The sequence below is a fragment of the Palaemon carinicauda genome, chromosome 32, assembly GCF_036898095.1.
Source record: "Palaemon carinicauda isolate YSFRI2023 chromosome 32, ASM3689809v2, whole genome shotgun sequence".
Lineage (NCBI taxonomy): Eukaryota > Metazoa > Arthropoda > Malacostraca > Decapoda > Palaemonidae > Palaemon > Palaemon carinicauda.
Window position 1 is genome coordinate 27,515,949 of NC_090756.1, and position 21,205 is coordinate 27,537,153.

Consider the following 21,205-nt stretch of genomic DNA (forward strand, 5'->3'; position numbering starts at 1 on the left):
GCGCGGGCGCGCAGGCGAGCGATCGCGCAGGCGAGTGGGCAGGTAAATGAACACGTGTCCGAGGCGACGAACGCAAGCGATGGCGTGACGGCGAGGGATCGTGCTGCCGCGTAGGTGAAGAAGATCGCTGGCGATAATGACCGCGTGATGGTAAGCAATGGCGAGCAGCATGTGTAGGTGAATGATCGCGTGAAAGGGTGCGATGGTGATCAGCATCCGCAGGAGGGCGATCGTTCAGGGTTGTGCGATGAGGAGCAGCATGCGTAAGCGGGCAATCGTGCAGGGTTGTGCGATGGCGAGCAGCATGCGCAGGTGAATGATCGCGTGAAAAGGTGCGATGGTGATCAGCATCCGCAGGAGGGCGATCGTTCAGGGTTGTGCGATGAGGAGCAGCATGCGTAAGCGGGCAATCGTGCAGGGTTGTGCGATGGCGAGCAGCATGCGCAGGTGAATGATCGCGTGAAAAGGTGCGATGGTGATCAGCATCCGCAGGAGGGCGATCGTTCAGGGTTGTGCGATGAGGAGCAGCATGCGTAAGCGGGCAATCGTGCAGGGTTGTGCGATGGCGAGCAGCATGCGCAGGTGAATGATCGCGTGAAAAGGTGCGATGGTGATCAGCATCCGCAGGAGGGCGATCGTTCAGGGTTGTGCGATGAGGAGCAGCATGCGTAAGCGGGCAATCGTGCAGGGTTGTGCGATGGCGAGCAGCATGCGCAGGTGAATGATCGCGTGAAAGGGTGCGATGGTGATCAGCATCCGCAGGAGGGCGATCGTTCAGGGTTGTGCGATGAGGAGCAGCATGCGTAATCAGCATCTGCAGTTGAGGGTCGCGCGATGGCGATCAGCATCCGCAGTTGAGGGTCGCGCGATGGCGATCAGCATCCGCAGTTGAGGGTCGCGCGATGGCGATCAGCATCCGCAGTTGAGGGTCGCGCGATGGTGATCAGCATCCGCAGTTGAGGGTCGCACGATGGCGATCAGCATGCGCAGGTGAGCTAGTAACTGGCGAACCATGTTCCTTCAGAAGTGTTGGAGAACGTTGGCGTGCCAGCTGTAACACACGTGGGTGATCCGGAGATCGCTGGCGAGCTGATGATCGCTGGCGAGCTGATGATCGCTGACGAGCTGATGATCGCTGACGAGCTGATGATCGCTGGCGAGCTGATGATCGCTGACGAGCAGAAGGCTACGCGTGGAAGCCTGCGCAAAGAAGAAGTCCTTGACCCCGACCTGAACCGAAGTTCTAGATCGCGAGGGCGAACGTGGGCGCACAGGGCACGTAACAGGAACCGCAGGGAAGATCATCTTGAAAGCGCTGACGAACAGGAGAGCGCTGATGAGCAGAAGGGCGCGCAGGGAAACCCTGACACGCAAGGGAAGAACCCCCGTGGGGGCAACCCTTTGCCCCGAAGGAATCGTTGTCCGCCGGGAGACTGAAGTCCGTCGGAAGACCGCTGTCCGTCGGGCAGACCGTTGTCCGTCGGGAAGACCGTTGCCCGTCGGAAGACGAGATCAGACTGCTGTCCATCTGCACCAAGGCGGAAGATCGAGAAAAAAAGGAGTGTAGGCTGCAAACGGAGATCCAAAAGGGCGCCTCAAGCACCCTTATAGGGAGATGAGAGGCCCTTACGACGAGGCGGACGGAGGGCCTTACGGCGAGGGAGGCCAACAGCAACAGCAACAGAAGAAACCTCCGAAGAGGAGTCTCTATGAGTGTACTCTCTCGCGAACGAAAGAGAAACACTTCGAGGAAGAGACTGGTCAGCCAGTGACCTAAAAGGAGCAATCCTCCGAAGAGGAGCTCCTGCAGTTGCCCAGCCCCTTGAGCGAAACTACAGGTGCGACCGCTCAGCACCAAGAGCATAGTCGCACGAAAAAAAGGCAAGAGAAGAACCCCCCAAAAGGGGAAAAACTCAAGCCTGGACAGGAAAAACTTCCCTCGGAAGGAAAGTTATCCGCCCAAGGAGGCAAGCCTCCTGACTGTTCTAAAATGAACTGGAGAGCTGTCCGTCGACACGGGAGTACTACCAGTAGAAGGAGACACGCCCCTGACGAAAATACAAGGGGGGAGGCAGCAACAGCCGAATCCCCAGGACTCAACCAGACAGCTCACACCGTTGCTATATTACAGAAACGAACTAGATCGGTAACTGTAAAAAAATAAAACAAATAATATTAGTACACATTCATTCCCCCGGGAAGGCTCCGAAGAGGAATCCCGAGGGAAAGGAACAAGAATTACACAACAGGCACGTGCCCTCACAACCACTTACACTCGCGGAAGGAGAGCTGTAACCAAAACAGAATTATAACAATTATAATTATGTAACTATGTAATTATGTAATTAAAAAATGAATGAACACTAAAGAAAGAACGAAAACCCCGAAAGGAATCGTTCTACAAGCTGAAAAAAAACAACTACAATTAGATTCATAACTAATTGATACAAACGTACGCGTAGCAACCCTCCACACGGAAAGGAAGCTAGGCTACAAGGGCGTAGTAACACGTAGTAAAAGGGTGAACGACCTCAAGAGAGAGAGAGAGAGAGAAAGACATAAGTCAAACTCGATCGCCACCCATAAAATACGCCGTGGTGGCCTAACTGCCGAGGCCTCCACGTAGATATCGTACACTACACACACACATCTGAAAAGGAAACTTACTTATTTCTATACTCAAATATATATACAAATATGAAAACATGTTTACATATATATTGAGTAAAAGAAAAGTAAGCGATTAAGTAAAGACAAAACAGACAATGGCTGCCAAGCGAGGACCAAGACAGAGACGTCTGTCACAGTCCGAGCCAAAAGTGAAAGTGAGTATTCACGTGTGTGTGAGGGGGAGGAGGGGTAGCTAGCTACCACTCCCCTACCCCCCCGCTAACTAGCGCGGGGGGTAATACACCCTCGTTAAATTCTAATGGCTCGCCATTTCAGCTACGCTAAAAGTAATAACCCTTTGTAAATAGCGTGGTTTGTATTTCGGTTACGGAACAAAAGAAGAATTCAAGGAAGAGAGTGAACATGCTTAGATAGCTAAAGAGTGGAATGGAGAATGAAAGACTGAAAATCCAACCAACCAGATTACTTGGGAAGATGGGGCGAGTGGCTACGCAACTGAATAGTTTATCAAGCGCTAAAAATCATACCATTTCAAATCTATAAGTAGTAAGAAAAATGTTAGCACGACTTCCAGAAAAGCTTTGCGGCTTTTTTGTCCCGCGGAAGGTACAAACACGAACGTGACAATGCCGGAGAGACTAGAATGTATTACAATAATGAATGCAGAGGAGCGGCAAGTGGAAGGCAAGGATGAACTGCATGGATAGTTCAGAAGAATTATAGTATAGCATTTCTGAACTGATGGAAAGGAGGTGAGAGGGATGAAGAAAGTAGCTATAGCATGGAGGAATTGAAGCAAGATTACTAGACTACAAGTAGATAAAAACATCCTGTCAGAAGAGAGAGCAAAGACTTACATGTTAGAAACGTCCCCTACTGGCAATCTACTGTACTGTGGTTCGAGACTGGCTAAAGCTCAATAGTTTCATGTAGCATCTGGAACCTAACCATCCTTGTGAGCTAAGGATGAGGGGTTTAGGGGAGCTTATAGCTACCTGCTGAATCATCAGTACCCATTGCCTGCCCATCCCTGGTCCATGCATAGCTGATCATATGTATATATGGTCAGTCTCTTGGGCACTGCCACTGAACCTTGCATCTGCCATTCATGAGTAACCTTTTAAACCTTTAAAAGGTACGTACAGCACACCGTCCTCTACACAGAGGCACCGACAAATGGAGGAGACTTTGTTTGGAAAGTTCAAGAATGGAAGTAAACAAAACAAAACTCAAGGGGACTAGAAAAGGAGCACAATACGACATGCAATAAGGGAAGCAGCTACGAGGTCGTACTATTTACCAAATCTAACGGATAATTCATAACAGTTAAGAAATATCACAGACATAAGAATTAAAGTCAACAGTCCCCTATGGCAGTCGTTGATAGTTGCGTGTATTCTCTTGAACTGTAGGACATACAACGGACGTCTGTATTATACAGTAGGCTATAAAATGGACGTCTGCATCATACTGTTGGCTATAAAATGGACGTCTGTATCATACTGTAGTCCACACAATGGACGTCTGCATCATACTGTAGGCTATACAATGGACATCTGTATCATACTGTTGGCTATAAAATGGACGTCTGTATCATACTGTAGTCCACACAATGGACGTCTGCATCATACAGTAGACTATAAAACGGACGTCTGTATCATACTGTAGTCCACACTATGGACGTCTCTATCATACTGTAGGCTATAAAATGGATGTCTTCATCATACTTCAGACTACACAACGGACTTCTGCATCAAGACCCTGAAATAATCAGCATCAGATAATATTTTGCAATCATTGCAACACTTAATGAAATAATTTTCTAGGAACCTCAAATACAGTATAATTTACATGAATGTCATTAGATGAAATATTGATGGAATTACTTTAAAAAAATCTAATATTTACTTGATTATCTTTATCTCTAATATTACAATATTATTATTACTGTTTTTTTGCAAACGACCTTCTTTTATGCATGTTAGAATGAATGATTGATAATTACCTAAAATCATGATATTAATGGTCGTATGAAAGTCCAGAAAAAGCAAATTGAAAATAAATAATCGCAAATGTTAATAGTAATTTGTATTTTTCTTAATTATACAAACCTGGTTCATTTAATAGGACAATGATTAAAACACAGCTGAAACTAATAAGATTTATGACGAGGTGTCGGCATTAAAGGTTTGAAGGCCGCTCATGACAGTGACATTGCCCTATCGAGCAGGACAATGCCCTAGAGACTGACCATATACACATATGATCAGCGCCCAAGTACACTCTCCACCCAAGTAGACCAAGGAGGGCCAGGCAATGGCTGCTGATGACTCAGCAGATAGACCTATAGGCTCCCCAACCCCCAACCCATCCTTAGCTCACAAGGATGGTGAGGTTGCTGCGACTAAAGAAACTAACGAGTTTGAGCATGACTCGAACCCCAGTCAGGGACGTTACCACATCAGCCACCACAACCACAACCATTTGGAGATCGTTATCAGCCAGTAGCTGAGAAGTCTTTTCTGGTCTTGGATAGTGTCATAGCCTCTGTACCATGGCCTTCCACTGTCTCGGATTAGAGTTCTCTTGCTTGATGGTACTGTACCAACCGTGTGTCGCACGTTCGTACATAGTTCATTTTGTGCTTGTATCTTCGCTCTCCCCTCACACTAAAAAGAACTTGAAAAACATGTCTTGTTTCTCCTCTGTAACATTGTCTGTTTTTTTAACATGAAAATTCTTGTTGCCTTGAACTTTTGTATATAAAGGAGTGTTCTATAATAAAGTCACTCAGTTATTTTCAACTTGCCTTTGAGTCACAACCTTCTCTCGGCTCGTCACAGTACACTCGGGCATGCTGTTCTATCTTATTTCTCTTCCTCTTTTCCTTTTGAAGTTTTTATAGTTTATATGTGAAGGATCTAATTTCATGTTGATATTGTTTTTGAAATATTTCATTTTTATTGTTTATTCTTCTCTTCATAGTTTATTTCCTTGTTTCCTTTCCTCACGGGGATATTTTTTGCTATTGGAGCCCTTGGGCTTACAGCATCTAGCTTTTCCAGGTAGTGTTATAGCGTAGCTTGTAGTAATAATAATAATAATAATAATAATAATAATAATAATAATAATAATAATAATAATAATAATAATAATCTCCTCCTTAGGGGAGGAAGTCATGTAATTTTAGCCAGCCAGTTTTCAAACTGGCTGGCTAAAATTACATGACTGCTGATATCATTATCAACTAAGCCACAACCCTAGTTGGAAAACCAGGATGCTATAAGCCTAAAGGTTCCAACAAGGAAAATAGCTCAGTGAGGAAAGGAAATAAGGTAATATTTAGAATAGTTTGCTAGAGTGTACCTCTCATGCAAGAGAACTCTAACCGAAGATAGTGGAAGACCATGGTACAGAGGCTATGGCACTACCCAAGACTAGAGAACAATGGTTTGAGTTTGGAGTGTCCTTCTATAAGAACTGCTTACCATAGCTGAAGTCTCTTCTACCCTTACCAAGAGGAAAGTAACCACTGAACAATTACAGTACAGTAGTTAACCCCTTGGGTGAAGAAGAATTATTTGGTAATCTGTGTTGTCAGGTGTATGAGGACAGAGAAGAATCTGTAAAGAATATGCCAGACTATTCGGTGTCTGTGTAGGCAAAGGGAAAGTGAACCGTAACTAAAGAGAAGGATCAAATGTAGTACTGTCTGGCCAGTCAAAGGTAATAGATAAAATAGTGTGCCTGAATGTACTCTCAAGCAAGAGAACTATAACCAAAGACAGGAGAACTCTTAACCCAAGATAGTGGAAGACCATGGTATAAAGGCTATGGCACTACCCAAGACTAGAGAACAAATGTTTGATTTTGGAGTGCCTTTCTCCTAGAAGAGCTGCTTACCATAGCTAAAGAGTCTCCTCTACCCTTACCAAGAGGAAAGTAGCCACTGGAAATAAGCTGAACAGCAACAATAAATTTTCAGTTACCCTATCCTACACATAGAATACTCACCCATATCAATATTTTGACCAACAGCACGACAGTATGTATGTAACAACAGTTAAGTAACGATGCAGTCAGATAAGACTTAATGTCGGCAGTCCCCTTGGGGCAGGGGGCCATCACACAATATCACATTTGTCTTGCCAGCCGCGAGTCGCTGTAGGTGGCGTGTCTTCTCTTGTATCGCAGGGTACAAAAACAGACGTCTGCATCATGAGCCTGAAATAATCAACATCAGATAATATTTTGGAATAATTGCATCACTTTTAGTAATAGATTATTTTCTAGGGACTTTAAATACAGTAGTGTATAGTTTACATAATTGTCATAAGATATTTAGTGAAATAGTCACAATTACTTTCAAAAATCTATTATTTATGTAATTATCTATATTTCTATTATAATACAGTATCATTACTATTATAATCATTCTTATTACTATTATTATCATTGTACTTCAGTAACAGACCCTATTTATGCCTATTTGAATACAGTGAACCCTCGTTTATCGCGGTAGATAGGTTCCAGTCGCGGCCGTGATAGGTGAAAATCCGCGAAGTAGTGACACCATATTTACCTATTTATTCAACATGTATATTCAGACTTTTAAAACCTTCCCTTGTACGTAGTACTGTTAACAAACTACCCTTTAATGTACAGAACACTTAATGCATGTACTACAGTACCCTAAACTAAAACAGGCACAAATATTAAAGGTGATTTTATATCATGCATTTCCTAAACATGCTAAAAAGCACGATAAAAAATGGCAACCAATGTTTTGTTTACATTTATCTCTGATCATAATGTAGAAACAAACTGGAGGTAGAGCTTTGCTTATTACCCAGACATATTTCCCATACTTTTCCCTCAGAACTACATCACATCTTCCTACTTTAGATATATATATATATATATATATATATATATATATATATATATATATATATATATATATATATATATATATATATATATATATATATATATATGTGTGTGTGTGTATATATATATATATATATATATTTATATGTATACACATATACATACCTACATATATACATAAATACATGCATACATATATATATATATATATATATATATATATATATATATATATATATATATATATATTACTGTATATATATGGGTTATGGAAAAAATCCGCTAAGTGGTGAATCCGCGATGGTCGAACCGCGAAGTAGCGAGGGTTCACTGTAAATGAATGAGATAATTATCTGGCATTATATCATCAACGTTCATTAGAAACTTGAGAAAAAACAAAGTGAAAATAAAAAATCGCAAATCTTAAAAGTAATTTGTATTTTTCATAAACATACAAACCAGAGTTATTTAATAGGGCACTGATTCGAGTGCAGCTAGAACTCAACAGTTAAAATTCATAACGAGGTGTCGGCAGTATACGGTAATTAGCGGCCGGTGGCAGAAAACCGTACGCTACCCTGAAGGTATTCAGGAAGTGGAGTGACGTTAAGTATGCTGCTTTCATATCCAAGTAGTTTACAGTATACCAAACTTGTTCTCTGGTGTCCATAATCCTGACACTTCCTTTTTGAAGATGGACACCCCACCTTTGGCGAGAAGAATCCGAGAACAGGAAGAAGTCTGGATGACAGGCCTGTAGAGATTTTATGGTCAGCAAATTCTTCTTTTTGATCCACCAGGAAAGGTGTAGCTTTACATCCTGTGGAATTCTCAATTGAGCAGTTGAAGAGCCAGATGATTGGGACAACCGACTCTTTAACGCCCACTGCACTGATCTGAGTTGCATTTTCCTGAAGAGCGCTAACTTTATTGGAGAAACTAGATGTACAAGAAGTTTCTGATAAAGGTGAGCCTTCGGGAAGTACTTGTTGAAGTCGTCTATAATGTTTACAAAACTTCCTGAAGACAAAAACTACTGCCAGATCTTTGCTCAGACTGCATTTACAACCTTTAAAACGAAGATAGATGACTAAAATGACTGCCACATCTCTGCTCTGGGTTCTGTCTGCGGATGGAAATACAATACTCTGGCTTCAACCGAGTTTAGGTCCTTGCCAAGGTACTGATAACAACACTGTTTCCTTATGTACGCTACTACAGTGGCGTTGTCGCACATCAACGCCACTGTATTTCCCCTTAGAAGATCTACGAACTGTAGGCACGCTTTTCGGACTGCCTTCATCTCTAGGACGTTGATGTGCTGTGCTTTTTCTTCTTTCGTCCAAGAGCCTCTTGCTGACTTGCCGAGAAGGTGTGGTCCCCACCCCACCTTGGAGGTGTCCGTGAAGAGAAGCATCTCGGGGGGCTCGGCTGCGAAGGGCATCCCCTTGAGGGTATTCGCTCGATCCTGCCACCACTCCAGGGATTGTTTCGTCTCCGGAAGAACGGGAATTAACTTGTAGGGGGAGTCTAACGGGTTCCAGAGCCCCTTCAGGTTCCATTGTATGCTCCTGAGTTTGACCCTCCCTTGGGGGACCAGTTTCTCTAATGATACTGGATGACCTATCAACCTCTGCCAGTCCTTGGCTCTCCTGGGCTGCCCTGAAAGGAAAGGCCGGAGGACCTGGTCCAGGTTGTTCAACCTCTCCCCCGACGGAAAGGCTCTCACTAGGCGGGAGTCCAGCACTATCCCCAAGTAAGTCATCCTGGTGGAGGGAGACAGATGCGACTTCTCCAGGTTGATAGTGATACCCAGAACTTTGCAGAATTGTATTAGTTTCACGCCTTGATCCTTCAAAACTACCTCTGAGGAAGAAAGAAGCAACCAGTCGTCCAGGTAGCGAATGAGGCGAATACCCCGTTCGTGAACCCACACGGAGACTGTCGTGAAGATCCTCGTGAATACTTGGGGCGCTGTTGACAAACCGAAGCAGAGGGCCTTGAACTGCAAGATCTGGGTACCCCACTTCACCCGAAGAAACTTCCTGCTTGAGGGGTGGATAGAGATTTGAAAATACACGTCCTTGAGGTCTATGGACATCATGAAGTCCCCTTCCCTCAGGGACTGCAAGACCGACTTCGGTGTGTCCATCTTGAAGTCGGTCTTGCACACAAACTTGTTGAGGGCTGACAGATCTATTACTGGTCTCCAACGTCCCGTCGCTTTCTCCACCAGAAAGAGTCGGCTGTAGAACCCGGGGCCCGGTTGAAGGACAGTTTCCATTGCCCCTTTTTCCAACATCGTGGATACTTTCTCCTGTAAGGCTGGCCTCTTCAAAGGGTCCTTGGGTGCTAGCCACTCCGCCTGACTGGCTGGAATCAGAGGGGGCGGTTCTGCCAGGAATGGTAGTCTGTAACCCTCCTTCAACACCGTTACTGTCCAGGGTTCCGCACCGTGGTCTTTCCATGCTTGCCAAAAATGTCAGAGGCATCCCCCAACCTGAGGCTTGGGTAGGAGTAGGGGGCCTCTCACCCTATCTCCTTCTGGAGGATCGACCTGAACGCCCTCTCCTGGAAGCTGAGTAGGACGTTCTAAACGAGGCCGGTGCTGTCGGAGCTCCTCTACGGGGGGGGGGGCTGCGGTGGTTGAGCCCAAGAGGTAGATGGGACGTCTCTCCTTGTCTGGCTAGGAGAGGCTCGAGAAGTAGAGGGTCCATCCGACGTAGGTCTTCTGTAAGCGGGTCTCCTCATGGCCTGAGGTCTGGGAACGCTCACTTCCTTCTTCCTCATGAGTTTCTTCATGATTTCTTCCATTTGCTTCAGGGGAAAAAGCGAGTCACCCCACACGGGCAGGCTCCTCAAAGCCCTCGCTTCCCTGTCTGGGATTCTCCTGGATAGCTTGGTCAGAACCATATCCCTTCTCCTAAGGACCCAGTTGGCCGATAAAGCAAGAGACTGGAACGTCAAGAACTTCAGTGTCCTTCCTCCGGAGATGATTAGTTCTTTCAGGAGAGCTTGGTTCGATGGATCTGACAAGTGGTAGGTGGCCTGGATACCCAATAGAGTTGATGCCCACCAGTCCAACCAGGAGGCGACGTTAACCAAGTCTTTAGACATCTACTCCATCATCGTTGCCTCTGACTGGGAGAAACAAATCGGGGCTGAAGAGGCTCTGTCCTCCGGGGCACCCTGTCCTAACACTTCAAGGGAGGCCTCCATCCTGTAGGCTCCCAGTCGCTGCCCTTCCGGCACATATTTACTCTGGGACCTTAGACCCTGGAGTAATTTGGAGGCACTCTGGGATTTGGGGGCTTCAGCATTGCCCGCCACAACCTTGTCGACATGAGTACGTCCCAGGCCACAGGTAGCACTAAGGAGGGTTTCTGCAGTACGGGGGCCTCCATTAGACGATTGAGGCTGGATCGCCAGACATCCTCGTCGGCGGGAACAGGCTCCTCGATCCTGTGATGTCTTCGTATGAGGCCTATAACTCTTCGATAAGCCGAATCCTCGGTTGGAGAACCCTTCGTGTCGCCGACCGCGCCCTCCGTCTGGAGCTGAGGCGCTGTCCTGACGGGCACCTCCGTCTGGAGCTGAGAAGCTGTCCCGACGGGCACCTCCGTCTGGAGCTGAGAAGCTGTCCCGACGGGCACCTCCATCTGGCGGTGAGGCGCTGACCCGACGGGCACCTCCGTCTGGCGCTGAGGAGCTGTCCCGACGGGCACCTCCGCACTAGTCCGCGGTCCTGGGACGGGCACCGCCGTGTCGCCGAGGGCTTCCATCCTTAGATTGTCCTTCGACAATGAGGGTGAGGCTTCCGTTTGGTTGCCCGACGGAGGAAGCCGTCCCTGTTTATCCAAAGGTCGAGCCAATTTTGCTGACTCGACGAGGCGGCCCGTCCGAAAAGGCGACTCCCTCCGCTGGGCGGGTTGAGTCGGCTGTTTCGCGGCCTTACGCCTGTCCGAAGAGGTCCTTGCGTTCTCGTCCTTCCGAGGTTCAAACCTGTGGCTGGAAGAGGGCCTCCTTGGAGAACCGTCTCTGGAACGCCAACTCGCAGAGCTCGGGATCGCAGCGAAGTCCGCGAGCTTCCTGCGGGGGACGAGGACCCATTCTTCTTTGGGAGACCTACTCATCCTGTATTTCTTACTCGGAGACCTGGAACGCCTTCTCCCATGTCTCGACCTAGAACGGGAACGTCTGCTCCTGGATCTATCCCTCCTCCGCGCTTCTCCCTCCGAAGAGAACGATCAACCTGCCGCTGAAGACTCAGACGACTCTGCATAACACGACCGAGGGGCAGGCGCATGGTGAATAGATGGTCTCGTGACATGCTGGGTTCCGGAGGTCGAAGGTTGCAGAAACATGTCCGGAACCGCCGAAAGAGGAGCTGGGGGAGAGTTCAGTCGCTCTACGTTGGGTAACCAGGAACCAAGGCCTTCTTCCATCCTCAACGGGGACCTACCTGGAGTCCTCGGGGGTACCCATCCGAAGGGATCCGCTACCGGAGAGTCTACCTTATCTTGGGTGCCATCAGCTGCGGAGGTACCTGAAATGTAGGCCCATGACGCGGGCGAAGAAACAGGACATTTTTACCCCACATGGGGTCATCTGACGAGACGTGCCCCCCAAGTACATGGGCAGAGTCTCCAAGACCCCCACTAAAAACACATTCAGGCCTCCCACTTGCCTGCAGAGTCAGCAACCCCAACATCTCGAAGACTAGACTCCTGGGGAAGAGCCATCGGCTTCTTCCCCGCAACGGACTTACCTCGTCCCCTATTCTGGGTAGGGGAAGATGGGAGAGAAACACCGTCAGACTTCCCTCCTGGCGACGTCAAGGGCGAAGAGGTGCTTACCTTCCTGGGAGATCGCTTAGCGGACTTCTTCTTCGTACTAAAACGAACCCACTGGATTTCACTCCACGACACACACTCCGGACACGTGTCCGACGGACAGCACACTCTACCCCTACACGAGGAGCAAAGGGAATGCAGGTCAACCTCCGGCTTGGACAAAAACGCTCCACACGACTTCCCGGCTCTAGGCCCAGAACAACGGCGGGCATGCTCCATGATGCACAACACAACACCGTAAGACACAGGAACGCAGGGAAAGGATAAGGAATACACTTGGGAAAGCGCAAGGGAATCAAGCGAACACGCAAGAACACAAGGGAAAGTACAGGGATACCACGTGGGAGACACGTGGGACACGCGAGTCGGGGACACAAAGGGTCGCACTGAGAAAGGAGAGCGTCGGGATGGTATCACGACGCGACCAGAGAACTTACTGAGGGTCGAGACCCAAGCTAACACGCGAGCTGGCTCGGGACTAGCCTCAGGGCACGTATCCTTCCGCCTGAGGTGGTCCTCACAGAAAACGGAAGTAGGGTAAACTACACAAAACTCTGGTCGGTTGAGAGGAGATTCCAGGTACCTCCTAAGAAAGTAGTTCAAGGTAAGTCTCCGTGTTGGAACAAACGGACGAGTTCTTCACACTGCTCCTGGACATCAGGTTATGAAAGATTTTCAGATACTACATAAAGACACTGCTCCTGATATAGCTGCAGCTCCTAGGTTCTGCAGTTACCTAGCAGAGAAAGCACCCGTTTGATGGATCAGCCGCTTGTAGGTGGTACTGTACCAGGTATAAGGCCAGCCCCGTCTGGGTCAATAGGCAGAGGGTTAAGATGTGCTCCTGTAGATATGTAAAACCTGTACAGCACTGACGGGACAGTGCAGGCTGAGGTAGTATTATTATCATCATTATCATCTTTACTTGCTAAGCTACAACCCTAGTTGGAAATGCAGGATGCTATAAGGCCAAGGCCTCCAACAGGGAAAATAACCCAGTGAGGAAAGGAAACAAGAAAATAAACTATATAAGCTAGTCTTGACATCTACTAGACCTCGGGGAGTTTTCTGCATCTGAAATTTGTTTATTCAGCAAAGCTAAAGCGTCCATAACTTGCTTCAATAGGGGATTATCAAACTCATAACAAGCACTTTGAGGTTTGAAGGGCCTGGAGAAATGTATAGGCCAGGACACTGATTGGGTAGGTACTTGCTTAGGAATAAGCTTAGTGCTCTTATTCCTTTCTAGAGATCTGGAAAATTCATATTAACCCTTTTACCCCCAGGCTATTTGGAAATTTCCAACCCTTAACCCCCAGGGGGTTATTTTTTTCCCAGCACATTTTGCAGTATATTTTTTTTAAATTGCTCTAACAGCCTTAATTTTTGTCATAGAGAGGTCAGGTTGGTCTCATTCTCTTGGAAAATGCCTGAATTTTCTCAAAAAATTATCAAAAATATGAAAAAAGAAATTTTATAGCATTTTTTTGCAAGGACGTACCAGTACGTCCATGGGGGTAAAGGGATGGCTTTTGTGAAACGTACCAGTACGTCCTTTGGGGGTAAGAGGGTTAATACTCTCTCGAGACACTGGTTCATAAGAAGATGGCAGAGCAATAATCGATTCTGTAGATCTCATTTGTTCTGTGTCTATGCTAAGCATAAGATGTCACTGGGGGACCAGTCCGCTGGCATTTGAAAACTTGCGACACACAACACAACGTTACAAGGTAAATTGATTTACAGTGAACCCTCGTTTATCGCGATAGATAGGTTCCAGACCCAGCCGCGATAGGTGAATATCCGCGAAGTAGTGACACCATATTTACCTATTTATTCAACATGTATATTCAGACTTTTAAAACCTTCCCTTGTACGTAGTACTGTTAACAAACTACCCTTTAATGTACAGAACACTTAATGCATGTACTACAGTACCCTAAACTAAAACAGGCACAAATATTAAAGGCGATTTTATATCATGCGTTTCCTGAACACGCTAAAAAGCACGATAAAAAATGGCAACCAATGTTTTGTTTACGTTCATCTCTGATCGCAATGAAGAAACAAACTCATTTAGTGTACACATATATGTATACTGTATTTGTTTAAGGTTTTCTGGCATCCTGACATATTGCGAGGTAGAAGGAACATCTTTCAGGAAAGGAGGACAAGGCTATCTACCTTGTTTTCAGAGAGTCGTCCTCATAAGTTTGAGGATTAGATATATAATTCTCTGGAAAGTTATTGTCCAGGGGAGGACATTGCTCTAGAATTATGCGTAATGGCATGATGGCAGATGTAGGTTAAGTATGGGTTGCAGCTCGTTCTGCTGACAGGCCAAGATGGAAGCGCTTTCCAATAGAAATACTTGTGAATGATGAAACTAAAATATGGAGCAGTAGTTGGTCAAATGACCGTAGATGGAATATGCATTCTAGGCTCTAGCGATTTCAAAACCCGTTCTTCCCGGGTCGTTTCCTAATAGACTAGGATGCGTGGGCAGTACCTTAAGGTGAGAAGGGGCAGGTCACTACGCCTACGTCTGTGCCTTTCAAACTTTTCACTAGTTAATATATCCCTGAACACTTAAAAAAAAAAAATCTGCTTACGTTGTTACATATATATAAATTATTGGTTGGTTAGTTAGGCAAAAATGAAGTGGAATTTCAACAAAACTACCATATAAAAAATGAGGCAAAAAAAAAAAAATTGGGAAACGCAAACGTATGAGTAATATTGTAGCTCGATTTCAAAAACGCTTCTTGAGGTCATGGCTACGGTGACGTCATCCGTCGTATAATCGCAAGAGAAATGGAAGAGCCCAGGCTTCCCTTGAACGTTTTTATGATTTGAATAAGAAGAATATGAAAAACAAGGCGCAGTCGAATATTGCAACAATCCTCAACTTTCCCTTATCGCTCTTCAGCTCGTTCCACAACACCAAAACTCGTAAAAATTTTATGACTGATAGGTGAATTGGACATTTACTTGACCTTCCAAAATTTAATTATTTCGAGCTTTTTACATAACCGTTAATCCCTACAATTTTCATTACCTACTCTACAATTAAAATTGTGGCCAGAAAGTTGTTCACAAACACACACACACAAATTACAAATATACACACAGGGGGTGAAACATAACCTCCTTCCAACTTCGTTGGCAGAGGTAACAATAAGGTGAATACACACATAATAAAAGGGAGTGAGAGTTGTAGCTTTACACTCCAGCCACTATTAAAACATCCGACTCGTCTTCCGATTTCCGTTACCAAAGACGTTTAAATTCTAACTTGTCATTATCAACGTAAGTAGAATAAGATTCAATTGAATTGTACATTCCAACATAAAATACAAGGGGCCTTTGCATATCAGCGGCCAGTTCCTCCCGCGTTTATAGTAAACGGACACCAACTAACACAAACTTCTCCCCGCCTAACCTAACCTATAAGTCGCGTCCTTACCTCCTTACCTACTTACCTAACAGGGGAAGGGTTTAACAACCCCCTGCGAACTCCCTTACACTGCCGTACTCTTAGTCGGCCGTCATCGTACATACAGGTGGCCACTATTATACATACACACCGAGAATAATTAACTAAGAGGTTTATTATTAATATTATTATTATTATTTTTATTAATTGCTAAGCTACAACCCTAGTTGGAACAGCACAATGCTATAAACCCAGGGGCTCTAACAGGGAAAAAGAGCCCAGTGAGGAAAGGAAACGGGGAAAAATTAAATTTTTTGGATATTTATACTGTTTGAAAAATAAAGCATTTTTTAGTAAGATATGATTGAAAAACTACATTTTATAAAGGAAATAAACTCAAAAATAACAACTTAACCTAACCTATTAGCCATATCCTTACAAACTTAAATATCGGGAGGCTACGCAAACCTTACAACTGCCGTATCCTCTGCCTAAATTGGAGTTTGTTTCATTTATCGTATTTAAGATAAAGACTAAACATTTTTCACAATTAAAATGATCAATTTAATAAGATATATTTAATTGTGAGGGTTAAAATGTCCGAAGATTGTATTATATAATAAAACTAATTTTATCTAGGGTTGAATATGAACTCGTGATTTAAACCAATATTAAATACAAAAAAAATAGATGAATATATAAAAAACGAGATAATGAATAGGAAATATATATATATATGGTTCATATATTTAACTATATATAATAATATATTATCATAAATACAAATTAAAAGCCAAAACTCAAAATTTTTTTAATGTTCGAAAATTACGTTATAATCATCGAACATTTTAAGACAGTTTTAATAATTATTATCTTATATATTAAAGACAGTCTTTTACCAGATTGCTTACAGTTATCCTGATAACATACAAAATGGGAAATAACGTCTGAATTAATCACAATTTACCTTTAAATAGATGAAAAATGTCCAGTCACGTAAAATATGGCGCTTTTGAAAACAGCTGATAATCAGTGTTGCCAGATCTGTTTTCATAGAATTCCTCGAAAATGTCAAAAATTTTCCCAAAACCTTAAAAAAAATTGTAATTTCCCAATAATTATTATAATTAATGTGTAAAGGAAATTATATACTTTATTATGATATAAAAAAACGCTTACAAATAAGCTGGAGAACATATATATGCGCTTTTGAAAACAGCTGATAATCAGTGTTGCCAGATTGGTTTGAATAGAATTCCTCGAAAATAATGTCAAAAATTTTCCCCAAAACCTTAAAAAAATTGTAATTTTCCTAATAATTCTTATAATCAATGTGTAAGGGAAATTATATACTTTATTAACATATAAAAAACACTTACAAATAAGCTAGAGAATATATATTTCGATTATGTGCATTATGTACAATAACCATACATTCCCCGAAAATCCTGTCAAAATTTTTCCCCAAAACCTCGAAAATATTTCCCATTTCCAAATAATTCTTATAATAAATGTGTAATGGAAATTATATACTTTATTAACATATAAAAAACACTTACAAATAAGCTGGAGGCTATATTCCCATTATGAACAATAATACACTTCATGTAAATTTACTGAATTATTAAGTAATAGATTTTGAGATGAAAAAATAATTTGTTCTCAAAACTAAATTTCCCCAAATTTCAACCCAAATTCTCTATTTCTCCATGAACCCAAATTTCCCGAATCTGGGGAAAATTTTCCTTATCTGGCAACATTGAGCTGATTTGTCTTCAAATTTTCGCTCGAGATTTTGAAGATTTTCCTTCTTTTATTTTTTCCAAAACTAAATTGTTTAACTGATAAATTTAATATAATAAGAAAGTAAAATATAAGAATAAAAAATGTGTACTAATTATGATAATAAAGGCTCATATATATATATATATATGTGGTATAGTTTTCTATAGAAATAAAAAAAGGTTGTGTAGAGTAATACACAATTAACTGTCTTCATATGGAATTATATATATATATATATATATATATATATATATATATATATATATATATATATATATATATATATATATATATATATATATATATATATATATATATATACAATATATATATACAATATATATATATATATATATATATATATATATATATATATATATATATATATATATATATATATATATATATATATATATATATATATATAGATATAGAGATAGAGATAGAGATAGAGATAGAGATAGAGATAGAGATAGAGATAGAGATAGAGATATAGATATAGATATAGATATAGATATAGATATATATAAGAATTAATCATCAAAAGACAGCTGCATTGATAATAATATAAAAAAAAGTATAGAAGAATTAAAATAGTTTAAAATGGAATTATAGAAACAGAAAAGAAGTACAAAAATTTATGGAGAAATAATAACTAAATTGCATAAATAATATGAATGTATAAAATAAATTTTACACATTGATGTATATTTTTTAATTGAGAGAAAAAAAAACTTTATTAGCAATTTATTTAAAATGACATAAGAATAAATCTATTATTCAAGAAACCTTGTTTGAGAGTACACTTTGAAATAATATTCTGTTTTCCTTATTACCTTTTCCTCACTGGGCTATTTTCCCTTTTTGGGGTCCTTGGGATTATAGCATCCTGCTTTTCCAACTAGGGTTGTACGTTGGCTAGTAATAATAAACGGATTTTGAGCGAAGCGAAAAATCTATTTTTGGGTGAGATAGCCATGGCGTCCTGATGGAAGGTTCCTGTTTGGTAGCTTCCTTGGGTATAAAACTACTAAGATATTCCCAGAGAATTTAACCACAGGTTATCACAGAATTCTAACTTCTGGAGCGAGTATCTCAAAGGTTTCCCTTTAAGACATCGTAATACAACAGGGGACACGCATGTCTGGTCGTGCCACATAGCTATCTCCACCCCGAACAGAGTTAACGCTTCGGTGTGTAAGGGCTGAGAATAGCTGGGAGCCGTTCCACAGCTAATCTCACTCGTGGCTACTACTGATACTCGAGACGTAAACAAACGGACGCCATTGCTCTAATGACGTCACGAGCGTCTTTATCCTGGCGCCAGTTGCTGCCCATCACCATGATACAATTGTGTAGGGTGGGAACAAACTGACGAAGTAGTAGGGAGGGTCCATCAGGACGCCATGGCTATCTCACCCAAAAATAGATTTTTCGCTTCGCTCAAAATCCGTTTTTTGGGCTCAAGCCATGGCGTCCTGATGGAAGAGTACCAGAGAATCAATGTATCGTGGTAGATTTTCCCCCCGAGTTAAGTGCCTAGGCATTGACAAAATGGCAAAGTGATCTTAGATAAGAACCATAGGAACGAAGTATCCTGCCCCCCATTGGTAGGAAGTTCCCATGGGCTATGCCGACGTCAAAGTGGTATTGAAGGACTATTCATCTTGACAGAAGAGCTTTTTAAGAGCTTAGAGATGAAGCAGAATGTTTGATATTTGTATAGGAACATTCTGAGTAGGTCAGTGGTGGTTGGGCACTGTGTGTAGGATTCATCTCCTGATTATCAGAAGTAAGTATTCGAGTAGGAACCTTACTGAGACAAGGTGAATATAATTTAAGGATAGACATCTTAAATTCTTCATGACCATAAGAAAGGAGGAATAAATAAAACTATGACAGTATGTATTTCATAGTAAGTAGGAGCTGAAAGAGACGCATAAGTAATAAAATAGAAATTTTATTTCACAATGCAGAAATTAAATAATTTACAGCAAAAGTAAAGTTCATTTACAGTAATAATAATGTACATAGAAATAAAGGCTTGCTCTTGAATCTGAAAGGGAATTTCAGGATTAGTAGGTACTCGTTCTCGAGGAACGCAAGTCTTTAAATAACACATCATGCTCAAGGCATGCGGCACTTGTGTAACACTATGACATTTCACCTGGGATAAGAACAGTTATAAAAGCACTAAGTGTTTTTAGATATCACTATGAATCACTCGAGGGTCAACATAGGCACCCGAAGAGTTAGAGTCCCAATAACTCACTGTTCTACGCAGAGTTAGGTGCAGGTTTCATAACACTACCTGCGGCTACCACAAAATGTTTGATTTCGTGCACTTGTTTCGCATAATGTTTAAAGAAAACTCGCGAGGACTTCCAGCCCGTAAAGTTTTTAAGGCTCTCAAAGTCCATGCTCTGAAAGAAGTTCAGAGAAGATGCCACTTTTCTAGGATCATGACCAGCGGGTGTACTGTTCGGATCCGCTCTGCGAATGAAGTAGGTGATTTTCGCTCTTAATTGTTTCAGTGACAGGTCGCTGCCCGATGTTTCTCCTTTGAAGAGTTGGCCTCCACCAAAGTTTGAAGTTCTGCGAAGATAGACCTTGAGGCTCTCTACTGGACATAGAGAGACATCCTCCTTCAGGGGGCATATTCTCCAAGGGCCCCATCTTTTGGTGGGTAATTCATTTTTGGCGAGAAACGTCGGATCAGGGGAGAGGGTCACTTCTCCTGAATCAGCAAACAGGATGTGTCCCTCTTCTCTTGATAATGCCACTATTTCGCTGACTCGAGCTCCCGAGGCGAGAGCAAATAAAAATATAACTTTCTGAGTCAGATCCTTGAGGGGGCATGAATCGTTGTCCAAGTTGGAGGCGAAATGGAGCACCTTGTCTAGAGACCAGGAGATCGGTTTCGGAGGGGGTGCTGGGCGTAGGCGAGCACATGCTTTCGGCAGTTTGTTAAAGATGTCGTTGGACAGATCAATTTGGAAAGCATATAGAATTGGTCTAGTCAAAGCCGATTTGCAGGTTGAAATCGTATTGGCTGCTAATCCTTGTCCATGAAGGTGAATGAAGAAGGACATACAGAAATCAATGGTGATTTCTTTAGGATTTTTTGCTTTAACAAAGGAGACCCATTTCCTCCAGGATGATTCATATTGCCGTCTCGTGGATTCGGTCTTGTATTCCTCTAGGAAGTCTAGACTTTTCTTCGAGATCCCAAACCTCTTCTTTGCGGCAAGGGAGAGAAAATCATGAGATGAAGGTCCTTGATTTTCGATGATGAAGCGAAGACAGTCGACTTCTGTACTTGTTGAGAGAGAACTGGGCCCGGGAGAGGGATCAGCTTGGGCTGCAGCTCCAGGACCAGGGGGGTACCAGTTGCTCCGGGGCCACTTGGGAGCCACTAGGGCCGCTGTCCCTTTGAAGGTTCTCAGTTTGGAGAGGACTTTCAACAGAAGGTTGGTGGGAGGGAACAGGTATATCTTCGACCATCTGTTCCAGTCCAGTGACATGGCGTCCACCGCTTCTGCTTTGGGGTCCTCGTACGGGGCTACGTACAGAGGAAGTTGATTGTTGTCGCTCGTTGCAAAGAGATCTA